The sequence below is a fragment of the Pipra filicauda genome, unplaced genomic scaffold (genome assembly GCF_003945595.2).
Source record: "Pipra filicauda isolate LSUMZ 115617 unplaced genomic scaffold, ASM394559v2 scaffold173_size1550139_pilon, whole genome shotgun sequence".
NCBI lineage: Eukaryota > Metazoa > Chordata > Aves > Passeriformes > Pipridae > Pipra > Pipra filicauda.
This window is the reverse complement of record NW_024104251.1, coordinates 521,943-533,107: the sequence shown is the minus strand read 5'-3', so window position 1 is coordinate 533,107 and position 11,165 is coordinate 521,943. Positions and strand designations below refer to the sequence as shown.

At 41.1% G+C, this 11,165-nt stretch overlaps 1 protein-coding gene across 1 annotated transcript in view; it reads left to right on the top strand.

The window, feature by feature from the left end:
• Positions 1 to 2,015: 2,015 nt before the first annotated feature.
• The window catches only part of GHITM (growth hormone inducible transmembrane protein), a 49,063-nt gene continuing 39,913 nt past the window's right edge, over positions 2,016 to 11,165 (top strand). The window contains exon 1 of the mRNA XM_039379725.1: positions 2,016 to 2,030. The gene's annotated coding sequence lies outside the window, so the exon portion shown is untranslated. The remainder of the gene's footprint in view (positions 2,031 to 11,165) is intronic.

Sequence of the window (11,165 nt, the reverse complement as noted above, 5' to 3'; positions counted from 1 at the left end):
TGAGTCACTGGGCAGCCATGCTGTTGCATTAGCAGAACACCTAATTTAAAATGATACTTCCAACTGAGCCTCCACACAGTGTCTAGTGAGCTGCAAGAGCTTGCCTGTGTTCACCTGAAAAGGACTAGCTGAACATACTCTGATTTCCTTTCGAATGACAGTCATCTTTGCACTGTTGGAGACATCTCCATTTCTGTTAATGCACAAATCACAACCTATTCTGCATCCTGGGGACAGATCTTCCAGATCTGTGGAACTTAATTCTCTGCTAGATATTCTTTTCCCTCTCAGCAGCACTGCTGTGATTTGGGTGTGTTGTGGCTTTGGTGGGGGTGAATTTGCTCTGGAGGCCTGTTAATTTTTCTTTTTTGTGCAGGAGTCAAGTGGCTCCTCATGTGAGGGCACAATAACCCTTTTGGTAGTGATTGTATACTAACATTTGATCATTACATGCAAGTTGACTTATTGTTCTATACAATTTTAAGAACAGCTAGGCTTCCAGCTACTCCCTTCAATGATCAGAGAATACACAAGAAAAGTAACAGTTGAAATATTTGCTTATACTCAGAAAATTATGAGCACTTATTTCTTCTTCCTAATTCAGAGCTCAACCTGAATTAGAGATTTTTATTATACTTGTAATGTTATTACTAGTTGCTAAATTATAGAAACCTACTTTTTCTTCTGTACCTCAGATCTAGATAAATGCAAAATCAAAAGCTACTTGAACTCATTTGAGATTAAATAAAAGAAAAATGAGAGAGAAGCTTGAGGAAGTGGAAGTATTTCAGGGTGTTATCACATATTGCCCGAGCACTTAGATTCCAAGGTGTTACATACCTAAAAATGCCAAAGACAGATGCATTTGACATTATCTCACCCTCTAAATGCTTGGTAAGATTACAAAAAAATCCTGAAACAATAGAGAAAAGGGTTTTTCTCTTCTTTTTATACTTCTACCTGTGACAGTTACCCTTAAGAAAGCCTGTCACATCTTTTGATAAAAGGTCCATCTTCAGTTTTAAATGGGAGCTATCTATGCTGAAGCATACATTCAAAAGCACTTTCTATAAACAGTCTCTCAGGAGCCTTTAGCTCCCTGCTAATGTAGCAACAACAAAAGTCAGCTCCTGAGTCAAGCTGTCCTTGTTGGAGGTGGCAGGTAGGAAGCCTGGCAGAGGCTGCATTTGGCATGCATGGCTCTGAGCCCAGCTCTGTGCTCCTTTGGCCCCTGGCAAGTCACTTCTTTTTATCCCATGTGGGCACAGAGGTAGATTGTTTCATTTACACCCCCCGGGGGAGTTCATAGCCCTTCTGCACAAGCAAAAATGATTCAAGCCTGTGAGGAGTCAGGCACCGATTCCTCTTCTCTCCTTGAAAATCTGAGGCAACACTGTGGAGGTAAATGAAGCTGCACTCTGCTCTCACAAGCAATTTTAGTGATATGTCAGATAAATTTATGTGCCTCAGAAGAAAAAGAAGGAAGAACTTAGGCCAGCTCCTCACCAGGTGTAGCATGGTTGAATGTCTTGCACTCTCAGGGAACTGTGTCCATTTACTCCATCTGAGGATTTGTCCCCAAGTCTGCTGTTCCCTGGCCTTTGCAGTGGCAGCTGCAGGAATTTGGATTAAACAGAAGCCTGTAATGAGCCCAAGACTGTCTTCCCCCAGCCACTCCTTTTAGCATAGACTGTTGTCAAGTATACTTGCTTGCAGAAAATGCACTTTGTTCAGTGATGAAAACTCCCTGAATTCTGCCAAAGGACACCATTTTTCTCTACCACACATGCACTGTGTCCAGTAGAGATTGATTAACAATAAAAAAAAGAGCCATTCAGAGTGAATTTACTAAATCGTTCTGCAAGGAGGGAATGAAAAGGTCTGCATCACGCTGTTTGCTTTTCTGCGCTGAAGGATCTCACCGGGGCTGCAGCACAGGAGAAAGGCAGTGAGGGACAGAGGCGTGTATGTGAGCATGAGGGAACAAGGATCTCTGTGGGGCTGCAGGCTGCACGATATGAGGAGAAACAGTGAGTAGCAAGAACCTTTCCTTTGAGACAGAAATACTTTAAAAACAGTTTTCTGACAGGGGATGTCTAGTATAGACTTGGCAGGGGAGGGGCTGGGGAACACAAAAAAAGCCTGACAACAATAGAGCCTGCTGCAGTGGTGAACTCGAGAGTGCCACCCAGAGTACCTTTTGGCATAATATATGATGCTCTGTGTGGATCTGGAAACTGGGAAGATTAAAGCAGGTGATCTTTCTGCATGTAAAGCAGCCAGAGACAGCATGATGGATCATTACTGAATACTTTTCTGGCCACGCGTAATTGTGTTCTGATCTTCCTCGTTGAAGTACTACTACCATCTCTCTCCCAAGCTGGGATCACTTGCATTGGAATCATGCTACTGCCAGCTATAGTAAAATGTTAAAATGGCATCAAAACATCCTACAGCAGAGCAGCAAGATGAATCAGATAGCTGGCTATACGTGGGGTCTGGAAAATAAGTGTCTGTTTGGATTTGATGGGCACGTGCTTTGTTTCTCTTTAACACTTTGTGGTTATTTCTGCATTGTCTGACGTCTGATTTGCATGCAAAGTACAAAACAGCAGAGGGGGATTGTTTTGTCATTTAGTTTCCCATCATTTCTATTTCACATTTGATCAGAAATATTGTACAGTGTATTTACTGAATAAGGGTTAAATAATCCTTAACACATAGTGTATGGCTATGTAACACAAAGATTTTGTGAACAATACAGAAGAAGAAAAAAATACCTCTTGCTTACAAATGAAAATCAAAATCAGAATCAAAGGGACTGTATGTGCTGGGAGTTTTAGCTGCTCTGAGATACAACCACTGAGGGACAGACAGGTGGTCTTGGTCTGCACAGCTGAGCTGCAGGTCTCCTGGGGACAATATTTTTGGTGACATGGTTTGTACTGCTGCCCTCTGCATTGGTTAGAAGAGATTTATTGCTGGCTTGTCAGTGTGGATCATTACCTGCCTTTACATCTGTGGGGTGTCAGCTACTTCAAATAGTCTATAATTTATTCCCTGCATTAAACAACTCTTAAATGCACATGGTTCCTATGAACACTTAGGTGCCTTTCACTTCTTAATAAATACAAGTGAGGAATGCAGAAACTGTCAGAAAATGTCTTCCTCTCTCTTCTCTTCCCCAGCTCAGTAAAGAAAAACTGGAAATTTGAGGAAAGGTTTAAATCAAACTTATGTTCAGATTTTTTTTTTCTCAGAAATAAATAGTAAAAGACATTTTGAAGCAGGGTTTAAAATGGAGATATTACTCCTTCACTTAAATCCCAGAAGCATTTCAACAGTCTTTATTTCAACACTTATCATATTGGTAATTACTCTTGATATATATATGTAAGCGTAGATACATCCACAAACAGTCTTGAATTTACTGTTGGTCCTTAATATTGGGCTGTGCTAATTAAGTTGTAATGAACAAATACACATCATTTGCTTTCCAAGATTTTTCATCTAGAAATGTGAGATTTTAATCTACGTTATGACATTATTTCTCTGTTTACATAGTGTTACTGAGCCCTTTGGGTATAACCTTCAAGATTATTGATGCTTTCTATTTTCAACATTTTAATTTCTGTCCTTAAAAAGAGATGTCAACAGGTGAAAATTGTACTTTAATGCCTTATTATGCTGCTCAGCTCCATCTCTAACACTATGAATATTTGTCATTTATTCAAAATTAAAGAATTCATGCCATAAATATATGGCATGGTATTTCTTATGTGATAAATAAATGATACAAGTAATCCATTTTTCACTTTCAAAGATATAAATATGTTTTCATTTGGATCATCATATAGCTAGTATAGGTATATGATTTTTTCCAATGCTTCCATTTTTTTCATTAGAGTGTCTGGAATTGTCTAATTCCAATTTGCACAGGACTCAATACAAAATGACATGCTAATGAAAAGCAACTGGTTGCCTCTAGACAGGAAAAGCTCATTTTTTTCTGACCTCAAAATATTTGCTTGTCATATGAGTCACAGGGAAGAGAACCATTTGGCTCAGCTCTTGTTTTGGCTCCTGTTTCTCTGAGCTGTCCAGCGAGGCACACAGAGCTCCTCTCTGTCCCCCAGCTGCACTGCAATATGTTTGGAGTTGCTGGAAGTTTCATGGCATGAATTAATGCCATGCTGAGCAGTGGCCTGGTTGTGTGGCTTTGCTCAGCCTGAAAGCAGGGCCCTGGAGAATAACTGCAGGTAGTTTCCATGGGACACGTTTTCCACAGTTGCTCTTCATATTTTGCCAGTGCCAGACCATGGCATGTCAGGAGAGGCCAACCTCTGGTCCTTCACTGCAGCTGCACCTTCCTAACAAGCACTAAGTTGGTACCTCCTTGCTGAGGAGAGTCAACCTAGTAAGCCCAACTTGCTAAAAGAAAACCTTCCAGCAGGATTAATTGTATCTGTGAAGTCAAGCACCTGTAATGGTTGTTCCTTTTGAAGCCAATTCTCATCCCTAAAAGGATTCTGAGAGGCAACTACTGGCTGAGCAGTCCTGTGTTTCCATTTGCAGCCCGAACTCCAAGGGCTAACACGAGAAACAACTCCATGTTCCATAGCCTAAAGGCTACCTGTATTGAGTCCTGTTCAAAATACATGGATGTATGCAACTTCTCTGGAGTTGCAATTGTTGTCCTGCCTCTGGGCCACTAGCAGTGAAAAGCAGCTTCTCATTTAGGAGTTTTGCACTCTGCTCCTGCAGCTGAGTGAAGCTGAAGAGAGGTGGCAGCAAAACATACTAGAGTTCACATCAGGCCCCCAGAGTCATGGGGAGGCCCTGAAGTATATCAGGAGATCAGAAAGCCTGGAGAGGGGTCAAGAGCCATGTCTGTGTTGAGAGCACAGGAGAGAAGCATAAGGAGAGTGTGTGTGTTTCCATTTGAGAGGACAGATGGGTGAACTTTGTGGTTCTCTTTCCATCCCCTGCTAGGTGCACGTTCCCCATACATTGCTCTAGAGGAGTTGCAAGGAGGAACTTCAGACACAGAGGAAAAATGGAAATGTAAACCTGTTCCATTTAGAAATTACTGCATTTCCTTCAACCACACAGTCTTTTTCTTTCTTCTGATGGCAGCATCCCACTGATGCCCCTCTGGGCCATTTAACTTTTTAAAAGCAGTCCTGGATGTGTACCCTGGTGGACTGCATGTAGAGATTATCCTAAAAAGCCACAACTTACTGGTCTGTCAATGTGATGTTGTACTTAGGCAGGTGGTTGTTCCATTTCTTAGCAATGCAGGAGGTAACTAGTGCTAGCAACTGCAAGTTGCTCTTTGATGCCCTTAAATTTTTAGGTTTAATACAATTGCTGAGGATTGCACAGGACATCTGTGAGAGCCTGCAGAGTACTGTTCTGAGCTCTTCACAGCGGAAAGTAGAAAAAATGTGCAGGACTCTAAAACAAGCTCAAAGTAGTGATGAAACTCTCTGCACCCCTCAGTTTGAATTCAGAGGTTTGATCTCAGAGCATTCTCTGAGCTAGCTCATGTTCTCTGAAGTTTTCCATTAGCAACATGCATAGTTAAATTGAGATTTCTGTACACTTTGTACACTGAAGGGATTTCAGGAAGCTTACTGGTTTAATGCTGGAGAATGGTAATAGAGCTACATTAGAGTTTTCAACTATGGTGTCTGCAAGAGGACAGCATCTGCCACAGCTGTTAGAAGACTGACTGACTTCTGTGTTTAATGGAAGCCACCAATGAGACTCCTTTTGTTAAAGAAGTGTTCGCCTCTAATTATTATAGATAAGTCATAAGAAAGTATTTCTGGCAGCACATAAATCTCAGAGGGGAATAAATTGTAGTTATCTGAAAGCCAAACTCAATTTCCAGTTTTAGTGCAACTGGAAAATTCTCAACTTCTCAACTGAGAGATTTTCATGCCCCTAAGATGTTTTCCTTTGGGAGTTGTGGGTTTTTCATTGTTTTTCTTCTTTTCCGTGATCTACCTCTTAGGCATAGTCCATTTTTCCTCTAGAGGATTTTGTAAAACAATGCACTGAGGAATTAGTTCATGCAAGTCATCCCTGAGCACAACCAAAAAGCCTTGAAAGTGATGAAATGGTTTTGTGTCATCTGTGAATGCATTGATATTTGTCCTATTGTCCTTCACATTTTCAATTCAAGCAGCACAGAATTTATCACCACTGTTGTCAAATGCTGCATGTAATTGTGTTTAGTAGAAAGCTTGGTGGGAGAGAGGGGAGAACAGAAGGGGGGAGATAAACATTCACTTTTTCCCAGAAGTGCAGAGCAGCTCTGGCTTTGAATTTAGTGGCCATCTACTCCTTTCAAGTACTGCCATGGCATTATATTGTAAAAGTGGAACAGCGTATCAAATGTAAGAATGTAGTTCAGCAAAGGCAACAGAGGTAAATGTCTTACTGGGACCATGCAGAGCATGAGACTGGAGACATTTTGAGGGTTTGCCAAGGTGAACAGTTGCATAGCAGCCCCACTGCTCATTCCCATCACTCTGAAAATTAAGTTACTTTTATATAGGATGTCAGTGCACTTCAGTGGTCTCCTTTGAGTATCAAATGAGTATCAAACTAAATGGTTTAGTCCTTTTAGCTTCCTTCAAGAGAACATGGATACAACATGGTTAATAGATGGCACCACCTAGATTAGGGATGTCAGCTACAAAAGATGCTATTGTCACACTTTAATTTCTATAGGAGAACATGGATTTGTCTGTGTTCCCTGGCTGTACTGTATTCAACAGCCACGGAGTCCCAGCGGAAGGCCTTACAATCAGATCCCTTAATGTGTACTTTGCACAGCTGCTAATTAATCACACAGGGAACACACCTATAAAGGATGGCTATGAAGGTAAGAAAACGCAAAGGGGACAACCTGCAGATAAGGGCCTCCATTTTATTCTTCAAGTTAAGGCTAGTGCAGTTGGTGTGATAGCAAGTTCTTCTGTGGCTTCTCCCTTTCTCCATTTCTCATCACAACCTCCTGGTGTGTTGACTTCTGACAGAACAGTACTTTGGAAAGTGTTCTTGCTTATGTCTTTGTCAAAGACACATGGGTGCATTTTCACCAAGCTGCTTCGCTTCTCTTAGGCCTAAAAAATGGATCTTCCCTCTAGCTGTTATCTCACACTCTGGGGGAGCTGCAGTGCAGGGAGCATGCTGTGAAGTGACAGACACCTAGATGGATTTCACTGCACCTGATAAACCTGACTGGGAGACAGCCCTTCTGTAATTTTCATTTTCCTGCTCACTTAGAGCAGCACTGAAGTCCACTGCTGTTGGAAGGAACAGGCTCAGTGCCTGCAGTGTGGGGCAGCCTAAATGTAACAGGGAAAGAAACCTTTTTTTCTTTCTCTTGTCTATTCTTATGATCAGGAGTGGAGATCCGTGAATTGCAATAAAACACCGTGTCTCCCAAGGTGCTTAGTTCATGGGAGAAATGAATGTTGGGACCTGGAACCACAGCACCTTATGAACTTTCACATTAAGCCTAGTCTTTTGGTGTGATGTATTTAAAAAGAGGAGTTTTCTTTAGTCTGGTTTGTTTCTCTGTGGAATAATGCTGGTCCTTCTACGTGGAGCAGTGCTGTGGTATTTTACTCCATTGTCAGAAACTTGGAGGGCTTTGCCTTTTCCCCTGTTGAATGCTGAGTCTGTACTGTGAACCTTAGCTGGCATTGCCTACTTAAATAGGATGAAAAAAGGCAAGGACCGAGCCAGTCACCGGTATAGGAAGGCTGGACCAGAGAGCCCCCTCGAGGTACATCCAGCAGTAACCACCACCTCCTACCAACTACATAAGTCTCTCAACCAGCCTGGTAGGGAAAAGCTTTTCCTGCTGTGATGAAACCATGCCCCATGCACCGACTGACTGTGAATGAGAAGTCTTGAGCTGTAGCTCCATACTCGAAAAAGAAAAAAGGAAAATAGTACATGATCTGCTCTGGTGTGTCTGCCCTTAACAGTGAGGAATGCCTGTCTTAAGTAGAAGAGGGAATGTGAGGGATTTGAGCAAAAATGGTCGCCAGACTGGTAGTTTGATGTGAGCCCTCACTGTGCCAGAAGAGTGGTTTGTCCCCTGCTAATAGATGAGCAGAAATGTCTGTGCCTCTCTAGGATATTAACAGCAGTTTGCCTCTGTTTTTTTTTTTTACATAAATAGATTAAGCTTTAGCTGTGCTCCTATCAGACAAATTTTCTTTGCTTTTTTTTTTTTTATTTTTTGAATAATCATCAGACATTCTCATCAGTCTTGTCCTACAAGCAAAGCTTTGAAAAAACCCTGAAGAGCTGACTGAACAGTTGCTGTTCTTTCAGCATCTGTAGCTGTTTAATATTTTGCTTGCCTGTCTCTTCAGGTACACAGGGGAGACTGAGCTGCTCTCTCCAGTCTGTATGAAGACAAGCAGAACTTGAGCAACTGGGGAGAGAGGACAAACTGCCACAGCAATGCCAAAATTTCTGGCTCATGTTCTTGATCTCTGCTGTTCGTGTGTCAAAAATTGGAAGTGTAACTGGGTGAATAATCCTCAGGCCGTAAAATTCATAAGTGCTTGGGTTTCAGCCAGCTCTTTCCTGGGGATTTTGTGGGTCCAGTTTTAATTCTTCCTTCCATTTGATGTGGAAATCATGTAATTCATGCAGTCCTGGAGGCATGGAACCAGGCAGTGTTTTTTTATTGCTATTTTATTTATTAATTCATTTAAGTGCTGTGGTGACCTGCTACCCCCCTTATAAGATCAGAATTTTATAAATATTTAAAGCAAACTGACACTTGAAGGGGCTTCATATATAGTTCTGGAGACTTTATACCTACTGCCCTAAAGTTGAATGGACTTATATTTGTTAAAACAAAAAAAAAAATCCCGACACTGTCTGTTGTAATATAAACACCTGTTATGGTGAGGCCAAACATCAATGACCTCAGTGACAGAGGTTTCTTTAAGCAATTTCACGAATAGCGAATGTTTCTTTCACGGACCAATTGATTTTTGTGTCAAGTTTCTGTTTAAGAACCTCATCTAAAATCAGATTGCTACAGTGCCACTACAGATCTTATCTCACAAGCTGAATCCTGTGTTGGACTTAGTATCTCCTATCACTTTTAGGCTAATACTTACCTCTTGGCAAACTCTTCATGCATAGCTACCAATGGATTCAAGAGACATTTCATGCCTAAGCCAGGAACTTATTTATCTCACTTCTGTGGATTGAGAGTGGAAAGATGGAGAAGGCAGCTGTAGTACAGGGTACTGACAGCATGTCTTGCTGTTACGTGCTGAGAATTATGTTGAAACCATATACCTAACTATTTTTATACATCTGAATCCTGTGCAAGAACTTACTCTTTAGTTTGCTCAAAATATGGCTGTCCTTCTGTGGTGAAACTACATCAGGATGAAAATTAATCTCCCTTGGACAGTGGTGAGAGGAGTTAGCTGTGCTTGGAGTTTGTTTTTGGGGTTTTTTTTTACACAGACTTGCATACCTGAATTGAGATCATGGTGATGCTGTAGGCTTTTTTGTGATTTTGCAGAAATATCTTAATATTCATGATCTACCATAACATGTTAATTATGTATATTTTGCTCTCCCTCATTCTGCTTACAGTGTGAACATGTAGAAAACTGTCATTAATTCTTCAGGGCCAGTAACCTGGATTAAGCCTTGCAGGAGTTGCTGCCATACATGGCGATAAAGCATCAGAATGATATCTGGTTGTGGACATCTTAAGTATAAAATCATTATCAGCTCTTGAAGTCTGTGCTACAGAGGTGGAAAATGCTGCCTACTTTTATTTTTCCTTGTATAGAAAGCAGTAATAATAGGAACAAAGGCTTGAAGATTTTTTACATAAGGACTTCTCTGCAGTAATCAGACGCTGCTTAGGTGCTTTTAGTTTGTGGTTTTATTATTATTATTATTATTATTATTGTTATAATTGTGGGGTTGGTGGGGTTTTTTTAAATCACAGCTTTTCATCCCTAGCTCCACCAGCTCCCCCATTCCCTCAGTAGTGGGTCAGAATTTTCTGCAGTGCTTGTCCTTTAAATAAGTTCTGTGGATAAACAGAGACTTTGAAAAGATGACAGAATCCAAAGAGGATGAAAAATCATCCCAGTTTTCTCTAGGGAAATAATATCCTTGATATAGAGTCTGAGGTACTTAGCTTTACTCCTGTATTATTTTTGTGCTCTTTTTTCCCCTTCTCAAAAAGATACAAGGATCTCGCCAGGCACAATATCAGCACACAAACCACAAAGGACCCTAAAATGTATCCCCCTACGTGCCAGGACAGCAGAGTAAAATACTGCAGCTTTCTGCGAGAGTCCATTTTGTGCCACTGGATTACAAGAGAGTGTCACATATAAAATTTACTCTTATTTTCTGACCTAGAAAGACAGATGAATAATGTAAGATTGTCATAAAAAAGAAAACCAGTTCAAGATTTATTCTTTAAAAGAACCAAATTCTATTAATTCCTTCCTCTCTAGTTCCTTCTTCTTGACCAGTTCTCTAGCAATCACTTCTAAATTTCAAGTTTACCTTTCTGCCAACTTGGCATGCCATATAGAAACAAAGCTTTTCAATAATATATGTGCTGTGCCTGCTCTGAAAGCATATTTTGGCAAGGGCTTTTCTAACTTGAACTGGTATCCACTTCCACAGATTACTTTTCTATTACTATTTAATTTCAGCACAGCCTGAGAGAAGCTGCCATCCAAGGTCCCGGAGAGCAGTGTTACATAGGCAACTGCTTCCTGTAGGAATTTAGGGCCCATCAAGGAGCCAGAGAAGCAGCCCTGAAAAGCCAAATCCTGCGTGCAAAGAGCAAAGCCTCTCACTGCGCTCCCAGTGAGGTTCAGTGCTGTGACTCCTCAGGGACTTCTGGGGATTCATGAAGTTGTTATATCCCAGAGCTAGCCCAGTGCTTATCATCTCTAGTGATGCTGATTACCACTGAGGGCAGGTTTTGGCACTTAGGGCTGTTAGGACCTAGACTAAGAATATTTCATTCCATGTAGAGCGTTGTTTTTTTAAGAAACAACAGGTTCCTACTGATTTCTGCCATGCCAAAACCGAGTGTGGGCCAAAATTATTGGTAGCTGAGACATCAGTAA